Below are 10,217 nucleotides of genomic sequence, written 5' to 3' on the forward strand. Positions count from 1 at the left end.
TCATGTGCACATCACCCTGTTTCTGTTTGACTTAGTCTGTTTGGGCTGCTATACCAAAAAATACTGGAGGCTGGGATAAATAAATAAATAAATATAAATAAATAAATAAACCTTTGTTTCTCTCTGTTCTAGAAGTTGGAGATACAAGATCATGTCACTAGCAGATTCAGTGTTTGGTGAGCACTTCCTGGCTCACAGACAGCTGACTTGTCATTGTGTTCTCACATTGTAAAAGGGACAAGGTGGCTCAGCCCTGTCAGTTTATAAGGACAATAACCCCATGCACTAATCCTCTGCCTCATGATCTACTCACCTTCCCAAAGCCCAACTCTTGATACCTTCACTTTGGGGATGAAGGTTTTAATCTGAATTTGGGGCAGGGGTGCAAACACAAACATTAAGATTGTAGCACTATTCTAATAGTTAGCACTCAAGTCTGTAATCACGTGTTCCATTTTCTGCGACTCTAGTTTGTAATCACTGTACAAACAGGGAGTGTGTGTCCTCGCATTCATAGCCCTGAGCACAGGGTCTGGTACACAGCAGCTGCTCAGTACACATCTGATATAAACCCATATGTCACCGAGACTTTGTTGCCTTTTGTCACTCCATGGTCTTTGGCAGTCTAGCACCCCCTCTTCCCATCATTCCTTCTAATTCTAGCTACCGTTTTAGTCTTTTCCCTCTGCTTCTGCATTATAGCCTGCCATCTTGGCTATCCCAGTGTCTCATCTTTTGTTATTTTCTTTCAAAAATTCTTACCTTATTTATGATTTTACGAGTTTGTTAATTTTATTGAAGTCTTGAGGAATTATAGGAGAAATCATGTTACTCAAATCTCCCATCCTTTTTGCTTCTGTTTTTTCTCAAGACTTGTTGTCTTGAATTCTCAGTCCATGACACTCCCAGACATGTTAAACATCCAGATTGTTATGAATTTTTATGACTTTATTGACCTTACCTTCCCATTACAATTGAATGAATGAATAAATGTGTATATATACACAAATGAATAAGTCCAGGCTAGAGATTTGATTTTAGACCACTTTACATGATTTTAAACTATCCCCTCAAAACTTTCCTCAAGGCAAATTATCAAATATATTGACAGCCACTTCTGGTAAAGTTATGTGTATCTTCATTGGCAGTTCTACTTGCTTGACTTTGGGTGCTGTATTATAAGAGAGAATTATTTTTTACAAAGTGTATACTTACCTATTTTGGGCTCTGAGACTGTGGGAACATGTCCTGCCTTTTTTTGTGCCTGCCACATGATTTAACAAAATGTCCTGTGCAGAGTAGGCACTCACCTAATAGCCAGTTGATTGATTGAATAATTATTCCACCTATAAACACTTCTGTAGTACATTACCTGATGAGTGTCTATTTCAATATGACGATGGCTATGACCTTCGTGTAGTTCATTAGCAAATGAAAAGTATGCTCATTTCCATGGAAGGAAATGAGAATATAAAAAATGTGGTTCTATTTGTAGTGCCATTACTGTCTTACTGTTTGATTAAGAACAAATTCTTAACCTTTTAATGGTACCAGTTACCTATGACTCTGATCTCAAGGGCTACTGCAATACCCAAATCCTGGGGAGGACAATATAATAACCCTGACCTATTTGAAGGGATAAAAATAGGCCACAAATGAGGGAACTCGTTGACCAGAATTAATCAGTAGTAGAGGAGAGGTGATGTCTTTAGAAACAAACAAACAAGCAAAGAAGCAAACAAGCAGTTTCACCGTCACATTTTGTAATCATAACAATTCCCTGCGAGAGTATCACCATTTTGCTGTTAAGGACATTGAGACTGAGAAATATTCAATACTTTGAACCAAGTCATATAAGCAGTACGAGGCAGCTATCTGGGGTCCACTGTTATCTCCCCTCTTCCCCTTCCCACTTCCCATATCAACCCATGGTTTATTGTCACCTTGGTTTTGAAATGTTTGTGGTAGGGTACCTAAAGGCTTCACCTCCCAGTTTCTTCAGGAAAAGGAAAACTGAATTACTCTGAACCTAAGTGACAGCTGATCATAAAAACCTGTTAATAAGCTCCATGAACATTATTTGTCATGCTGGTGTGCATTTACTGTCTCCTTTTCTGTGCTTTTCTATGCTATGCTGTGTCCTTTGGGTTGGTGATGAAGAGAGAAGGAAGTTCTCTATGTTTCAGAGGATTCTGGGTCATGGAGGGTGAGAGTGTTCTGAGATGGACAAGGGGAGGAAGGAATTCCAATTGGAGGGAAAAGCAGGCACAAAGGCAGAGAAGCTGGAAGTTCTGAGCATTTAAGGGTTGGGGTATTTTGGTCTTGTTGGAGGGCAAAGGGCCATTGTGGAGTGAAAGCAAGGAGCATGGGATGGCAAGCTGGGATAGCATCAGGAAGAATCTTGACTTGAGGACTTTGACTTTCCCTGGCTTTGCTTGTAGGCAATAGAAAGCCAAGCAAAGAATTGTAAGCAGGAGATGCTGAGGATCAGATTTACACATTAAAAACGTTACAGCTGGGCCTCCCCTGGTGGTGCAGTGGTTGAGCGCTGGGCCGCGAAGCTGCCGTCAGCCTCTGCAGCACTGGTTCAATCCCCGGCCACCGGCGAGGGTCCCACATGGTGCACAGACCTCTCTTGACGCGCCCGCTGCTCCCCTCAGCAGTGTATTTTGTCAGTTTGCCTGTTTTGTTCCCCGCTCTGGCTCTGGTGAATTCTCTCACCCTCCCGCGCTTCTGACTGTACCCAGTGCTTGTATAAATAAATCTTTGAAAAAACAAAACAAAACAAAAAAAAACAAGTTACAGCTAAGAATGAGGAAACCAGAGGGTGGGAATGGGAGAGACAATGGAATCGATAGGCATGTAGGAAGTTACTGCTGTGAACTGGAAGCTAAAGCTGCTTTTTCTTTTGTGGGGCAGGTAAGTGGGAGATACTACATTGTTAATTCTACTCAATGATTTGATTTGGATTATAGATACAGAAAAGTTGGTACATTTGGTATTTTAAAGTTATCACTGAGTAGTAATTCCAGTTGCTTTTTCTTCATGTGACATATGGCTGTCTTTGTGCCAAGTTGTGATGTTTCTTTTCACTAATGCCTTTTTCTTATTTGTTTCCATTGACTTTAAATTTTCCTGCCCATTTACCATTTCTATCAGAACCCTCCTGTGTTTGCTCCTGATGTACTATAATTCTTCATAATCTGGTCTTCACCTGATCCTGAGTCTCTCCAATATTTCTTCCTCCTCCCCTGAGGAAAGTATATCCATTTTTGGTTTTGAATGCTCATCACCTTTTGTAAATATTAAGGCAACGATTCAATTTAATTCAAAAAATAATGTTTTTCCATTTCTTCTTCTGTCAATAAATTACCTTTGTCATCTTTTAAAGCTGTATTGTCTCATAATTTTCTTCTGTGCTCTTGTTGTTCTGTTTTGTTGTTCCCCAGAGGATGTAAGGATATATATTGATATAATGAACAACGTGGAAATAAAAAAAAAGCCCAAGAAGAATTTAGGGTCATGTTCATACTCTGTAATGTTTACTAGTGATCTATTTCAAAACAAAACATATCTTTTGGTCCTGATGAATCAAATATTTAAGAAACATTATTTAAGTGGAGAAATATACATGGAAAACATCACTACTGACCCTGAGAGGCCTCTATGAAAGATTCTAGCCTCAGATGATTTAGCTTTGATTTTAGTCCTGCTTCTTTTACCAAGGGTTATCATCGTGAACATTGCTCAAGAGGGTTCTGGGAGTATCAACGGGGGTCAGAGATCAAAAAACATAAGATATAATATTAGATAAAATATTAGCAGCCCTGGAAATATTCACAAAGTCATACATTATGTTAGAGCCACTGTATTCCATGTAGGAAAATAAAAATGGGAAATTGCATGAGCCACTTTCTTTTTTATTACAGAAATTAAAGGTCTAATTTAGAATTGTGAATTTATGTAAATAGCCATTAATACCATTTTATTAGTTCAGGTACTCAGGGTATGAACATATAAATATAACAGGATTTTTATAGAGTCTGCATTAGTAATTAGTAATTCAGCATGAACACACACACATAAACATATGAGGTTTTTTTTATTTACAGAACTACAAAGATGCTCTGAGCAACCCTTCAAATCCATATTCAAGCATATTTATGAATGTTACTCAGTACTTATATTTGTTCCTTCATGTCTACCAATCACGTGGTATGTGATGATATTGGCACTAACCAACAATAACAGCAGTAACAGCTGTCAGTCCTCTGTTCCTATCAAGTCCATTGGCACTTTCTGCCATATAAAATTGTGCCACTTAACTTTTCCAACCTTGCAATTTTGGCATTCTTCCTACATGGGCAGGAAAAGAGGCATAGGATGATAGAAGAACTCACTGAGGGTCATACGAATATATAGTAGAACTAGGAATAAAAGTGAGTTTTGCCAGTTGCCCAAGGCTGGGCTCTTTTGTTGATAATGGGATACTATTTGGAAAGGGAAGCTGAGTGTGATCAGAATTAGAGAGACTCCATTTAATTCATAGTAATTCATTTAATTCATGGCAACTTTTTTCCATTTTATGTTCATAAAGAACCCCAATGAGAACTCGGCCTAGTTTCTGTGTTACAATCCTGGAGAATCATTTTATATATATAAATTTCTAAGTCCATACAAATTACATCACCTCTCTTGAGCCATGTACTCACCAACCCATTTTACCAATGGGTTGGTAAACACCAATACCTTGAGGCCTCTGTTTGATCTTTCTAGGACATGTTTCTCTCTCATTCCCTCCCAGAATGAACCATTATTCTGAATTATATTCTTAATAATCCTTTACTTTTACTTATGATTTTAACATATGTGTAGGTATACCTCCACATTAATTATGTTACTTTTTAACTCAACATTAGATTTCTTTTAGATTTATTCATTTTATTTTATTTTATTTTCAAGATTTATTTATTTATACAAGCACTGGGTACAGTCAGAAGTGCGGGAGGGTGAGAGAATTCACCAGAGCCAGAGTGGGGAGCAGAGCAGGAAGATGGACCGAAGTACACTGCTGAGGGGAGCAGCGGGGGGCAGGAGAGTTCTGTGCGCCATGTGGGACCCTCCTCCGGTGGCCGGGGAGCAGCCGGGGATCGAACCGGCGCTGCAGAGGCTGAGGGCAGCTTCGCAACCCAGCGCTCAACTGCTGCGCCACCGGGGAGGTCCGATTCATCCATTTTAATACTTGTACTATTAGGTATATATAGTATTAATAAACTACAATCAATATATTCTCAATAAACATTTGGATTTTTGAAATTTTTGTTGCCCCTTGTATGGTTGCTCTGAACATTTTTTACATGCCCCCCCGAAGTACATAAACAAGGGTTTCTCCACAGTATTTTTCTAAGAATAAAATTGATAGGTTATACTGCATGTCTTCTAATTTAATAGTTTATGCTGAATTACTTTCTAAAGTGGTTGCACCAATTTTCGCCTTTTTGTATAATTATTGGTCATCTATGTTTTCTGGTAAAACGCTTAATACTGTCTTTCCTCATTTTCCTAATAGTTGTTAGGGTTTTTATTATTATTCTTTCCACAGAAATATAAAAAGGTGTATCTGGATACTAATCCTTTGTCAGTGGTATGTGTGATATCCCAGATTTTGTCTTGTCAAGTAAGAACTCCCTTTCTCCATGTCCCTCTCCTTCCTTCCTGCTACTTCTCCCTAGAGCAGTCAGAAACCCTGAGTAACAAATGGGAAATGAGAAACAGTCAGTGAAAGAAAAAGCTGACCACATCCCTTACCTGCCAGAACTTTCTCCCTGCAGTTGGCCCCAAATAGAGATGATACTTGAAATGAAGATGGACACTTGGACAATTACATGGGAATGCACATTTAAAGTATAGAGTGAAGAGAATTTTGGGTGATTTGCAGTTAGCACAGGATTTTGAATTACCGGCAAGCAACCAGTATATCATGGGATTACTCAAGTTTTTATCAAGAAGAGGGGAAAAAATCTTTCCCTGCTGTATGTGTTTGGAAGGGCTAGTATGAGACAAAATTAAGTTGCATTTCATTAAGTCAAACAGATCCTGATTGTTCAATATACACACTCATTCAACACATATTTGCTGCAGATCTGTCAAATATTGGCAGGCAGCCACTGGGCCAGACTGACCGGGTAGAGGGAGCAAGGTGAGCATTGTTTCTGCTCCATGAAAGCCTGTCATCTAGAGTAGATCAGGAAACCTTTGGGCAGGGAAGTGATAGCCTGAATCTCTCCTCAACCCCCTGGCAGAACTTTGGCAATGGAGGTTGCTGGAAATATGACTTCAGTGACCAGGCTGTCTTAGTCTCAATTTGTGTAAGGCTAAGGTGGGAAGGCTAAGTTGGGAAGAAGGTGGTATTCTATGTCTCCACATCTGCATAATATGCTTCTCTATAAATAAAGGAAATTAACCATGTGAATTTATTCATTGTCACACAATGACTCAGTTAGTCTTAGCTGTATTATGAGTTAATAAGTTGAAAATCTCAATGGAACGGTGGCAATAGAACATAATTGTCACTAATCATGTTCTCAGAAATGAATCATATTTAATGTCAATGAGCATAGTCCTTTTCTGCAGATAATCATGCTTTAATTTTAAAAGTAAGAATACTAATAGAATTAAGTGGGAAACCAATAACAGTTTATCATTGACAGATTATTATTGGGATAAAGTGACTTGGTAGAAGCTTGTAGGGCAACACATGTTTATAAATATCTGTAATTAAGTATAATAAAATACTAGAAGATAAAATAAAAATTTGGTAGCTCAACATCATTGAAATAAATATGAGACATATACTTTGTGAAACTCCTTCGGAAGTGAGTTAAATCAGAATATTAAATTGAAGTTTTAGGCAAGATACCAAGTTACAATAATTGCTACATCCTCTTGGATATGTTGAACCACATGCAGAATTTACTAGGGAGGCATAAGATAATTGGTTAGAAATCTTTTGAACTACCTCATCTGAAGATAGAAAATTGTTGAGAGAGTAGACCTAACCTGGAGCCATTTTAAATTCTACTCAGTGAAATACAGACAATCGGGGAATTGCTTTAAAACATCCCCAAGGAAAAAATGTAGGTAGAAAAATGCTGATAATTGTTGAAGCTGGATGAATTGGTACATAGGGGTTCACTGGCTAAGTCTCTCTACTGTGGAAATGCTTGCAAATGAATGGAATGTTTAGAAAATTCTGCCCAAGAGGACCTCTCTGACAAGGCAATGAAATTTCAATGGAAAAGTGTGCTTGGCATGAACCTCCCAGCTGACAGGGGGCTGGTGGAGTGTAAGGCAGGAAGGACCACAGAGCAGGTTTTCTGATCCCATGCAGACCGGGTAAAGGAGGAATCAGATTCCTCAGTGGTTTTTTGCAGGTCTTTTATTGGGGTTACCAGGTACATAGCAGGCAGGGGTGCTGGGGGGCTGGGAGGAACATTATCTAAATCCAGGCCGGGAGGCCTGCCAGCCTCCTGGCCCCCAGCAAGTCTTCACTCTCTCTGGGCTCTCCGGCCTTCTCTGCTTCTCTTTCAGCTTCTGCTACTTCTTTCTCGGCTTCTCTTTCGGCTTCTCCTGGCGTCCCCGTGACGCCAACCTTAAAAGCCCAGTCTTAGCCCAGGGGAATCCCATCTACCTATGCCCACACCCTACTCCAGGTGCCCACCATCAGGCATGCATTCAGGACCGCAAGGATCCATCATCTATCCTGATGGCGGGAGGGCAGAAAAGCCTGACATTTTTCCTTACCCTACACGGAGCCAGTGGCTAAAGAAGTGGAATGCATTGTCCTTATCAAGAGAACTTTGGGAGAAGTACCTACCACTTGAGAAACTGTAGAATGTATGAAAGTACCCCCAAGGGGAAGAGTCTGTATTAAATGCTCTTCAGTCCAGACTTTGAGAAGCCATCACTGAAAGTACCAGTCAAGTCACAGTGAATCTTGTCTCCATTCATTTGTTTCTCTTTTTCAGAAACAGATCTGGTGAATGGGGGAGGAGACTGCAAGAGGAGGAGAAGAAATGGAAGGAGGTAAGTAAGAGAGAAAGAGATGAAGAAGAAGTAAATAAGGAGAGAGATCTTGTACATCCATTTCTAGAGGGGCAGGAAGCTTGTTGGGAAAAAGTGGGGGTACCAAATGCAAAAGAGGGTGAGGTCACCCTCTTCTGCCCTGTCGAAGGTTGCATGCAGCAGGATCTTGCTGGGAAAAGGAGAAGTCTTATTTCCAAATCAAGATCACAGTTTTGATTAATAAGTGCTAGCAGAAAATCTTAATTACAAAATTGACCTTGGCTTGTGAATTAATGTATCTGTAGGACTTTATAATATCTTGGAGTGACCTACAAAGTCATGGGTTTTGTCTGAGTTTTGATCTAGTGACAGGGAAGAGCAACTTGTGTCAAGTACATTAAGAAATTTTAAAAAGGCAGATGGAAAAAAGAGATGAATGCATTTGGACTATATTGCAAACATTCTGCTTTTTCAATCTGACACACTTTCTCCTTTTGACTTCATAATCACACCTATGGGTGATCAAGGGAAGTACTACTCCCAGTATTTTTCCAGTTAGGAAATTAAAGTGCAATGAAGTTGAGTGTTTTGCTGAAGATCAGTGTCTAAAACAAAACCGGAACTTGCATCTTTAGCTGCTCTTCTGGGTCAGGGTTTTGGAACATTATCTAAATCCAGGTCAGTTCTGAAGATTTAGTGACAATCTGGAGAATGAGCTAAAAGAGTAAACATGCTCCTAGGGTCATGGAGAAGCACTGGGGGCTACCTGGTGGGTTCTCCCTAGCCTCTGGGGCCTGGTCTCTTCATGATGAAGAGGATTTCATCATTAATCCAGGGATCTTGGAGCTTGAGAGTTACATCATGTTTTGAGAAAGCAACTGGGGCCAACAAGTCCATGCTTTTATTTCCTTGCATTAAACATCAGACAAGGATGTGATTTTCTCATTACAGCTCAGGGTTGATCAACCAATTAGTCATTCAATTACTCATCAGGCATTAATTGAATACTATATCCAGTATTCTGCTAAGTTCTAAAATGTGAGTGTGGATATTCTTTGACATCCATAATACTGGAGAGTACACCCGGGCAGTGACTGTCTAGCTGATGCAACACTAGATTTTGTAGGGAGATGTGACATGTAGATAATTGCTGGATAAATGAGCAAGCACCTCTAATATGCCACTATTGTGCTTGGCACTGGAGATGTGATGGCTAGGGTGAGAAAAAGAAAAGAATGAAAGAAAAAGAGAAAATGCAGTCTAGGAGGGACATACAGTCTAGGAAGAGAGAGAGCTATGAATGCAAGAATCATACAAATAAAAAGCTAGATCCCGGCGTGATGAGTGCTAAGGAGAGGCACGTGGGGTTTCAGAAGCCAGCACGGGTTTGTGCCCTCGTTAGTGAAATTTAACATTTCATCATCAGAGCTTGACTTAGTACCTTCTTTTGGGATCAAAAAGGAGGGAAGGGAGATGGTTTTCAGAGACTTCCCCTCTAGAAACGTTATCTTTCTTCCCTGAGAAAAATAGACTATTAATACAAATAGAATTAAAATTGAATTAAGTTCCACAGGGTACGCATCTTCCTTTCATTGATCTAGCAAACATGAAAAATCTGAACTTAGTACTTTTGTGATTTCTGTGCTTTTAATTTCTGTAGAATAAGCTCTTTGTTATGCTCTAGGCTTTGAAGGAGCAGGAATTAAATCTGGGACTTAATTTCTTTTTAATGAACATGGTGACAAAAAGAAACTTTGTCAGGGCTCAATAGCAGTCCCCCCTTCCAGAAGCAGGGTGGGGCGGCAGGGAGGACAGGGGAACTATGAGCGAGGCAGCAAAGAGTCCTCCACAATAGCCTCATGGGGTCTTTGGGAAGCAGTCAGAGCCCCCTGCAAAAAAAACAAAAAACGAAAATAAAACTCAAGGTGGGTCTTAATGTCTTAACAGAGCTGCTGGTCACCCATCTTGAGTGCTGGGATCTTCTCTGAGCTGCTTAATCCCTGTGCCCAGCACAGTACATGGCACAGAGCCCGTCTGTAAACAGGTTTACAGAATGAATGATGTTACCGGAGTTATTTTTAAATAACTTGAAACCAAGAACTCGTATGATATAAGGTTATTGGCAGAAAGTAAAGATCTTGCAAAGACTGGAG

This window comes from Talpa occidentalis, unplaced genomic scaffold (assembly GCF_014898055.3).
Source record: "Talpa occidentalis isolate TD23 unplaced genomic scaffold, MPIMG_talOcc4v2.1 talOcc4.5, whole genome shotgun sequence".
NCBI lineage: Eukaryota > Metazoa > Chordata > Mammalia > Eulipotyphla > Talpidae > Talpa > Talpa occidentalis.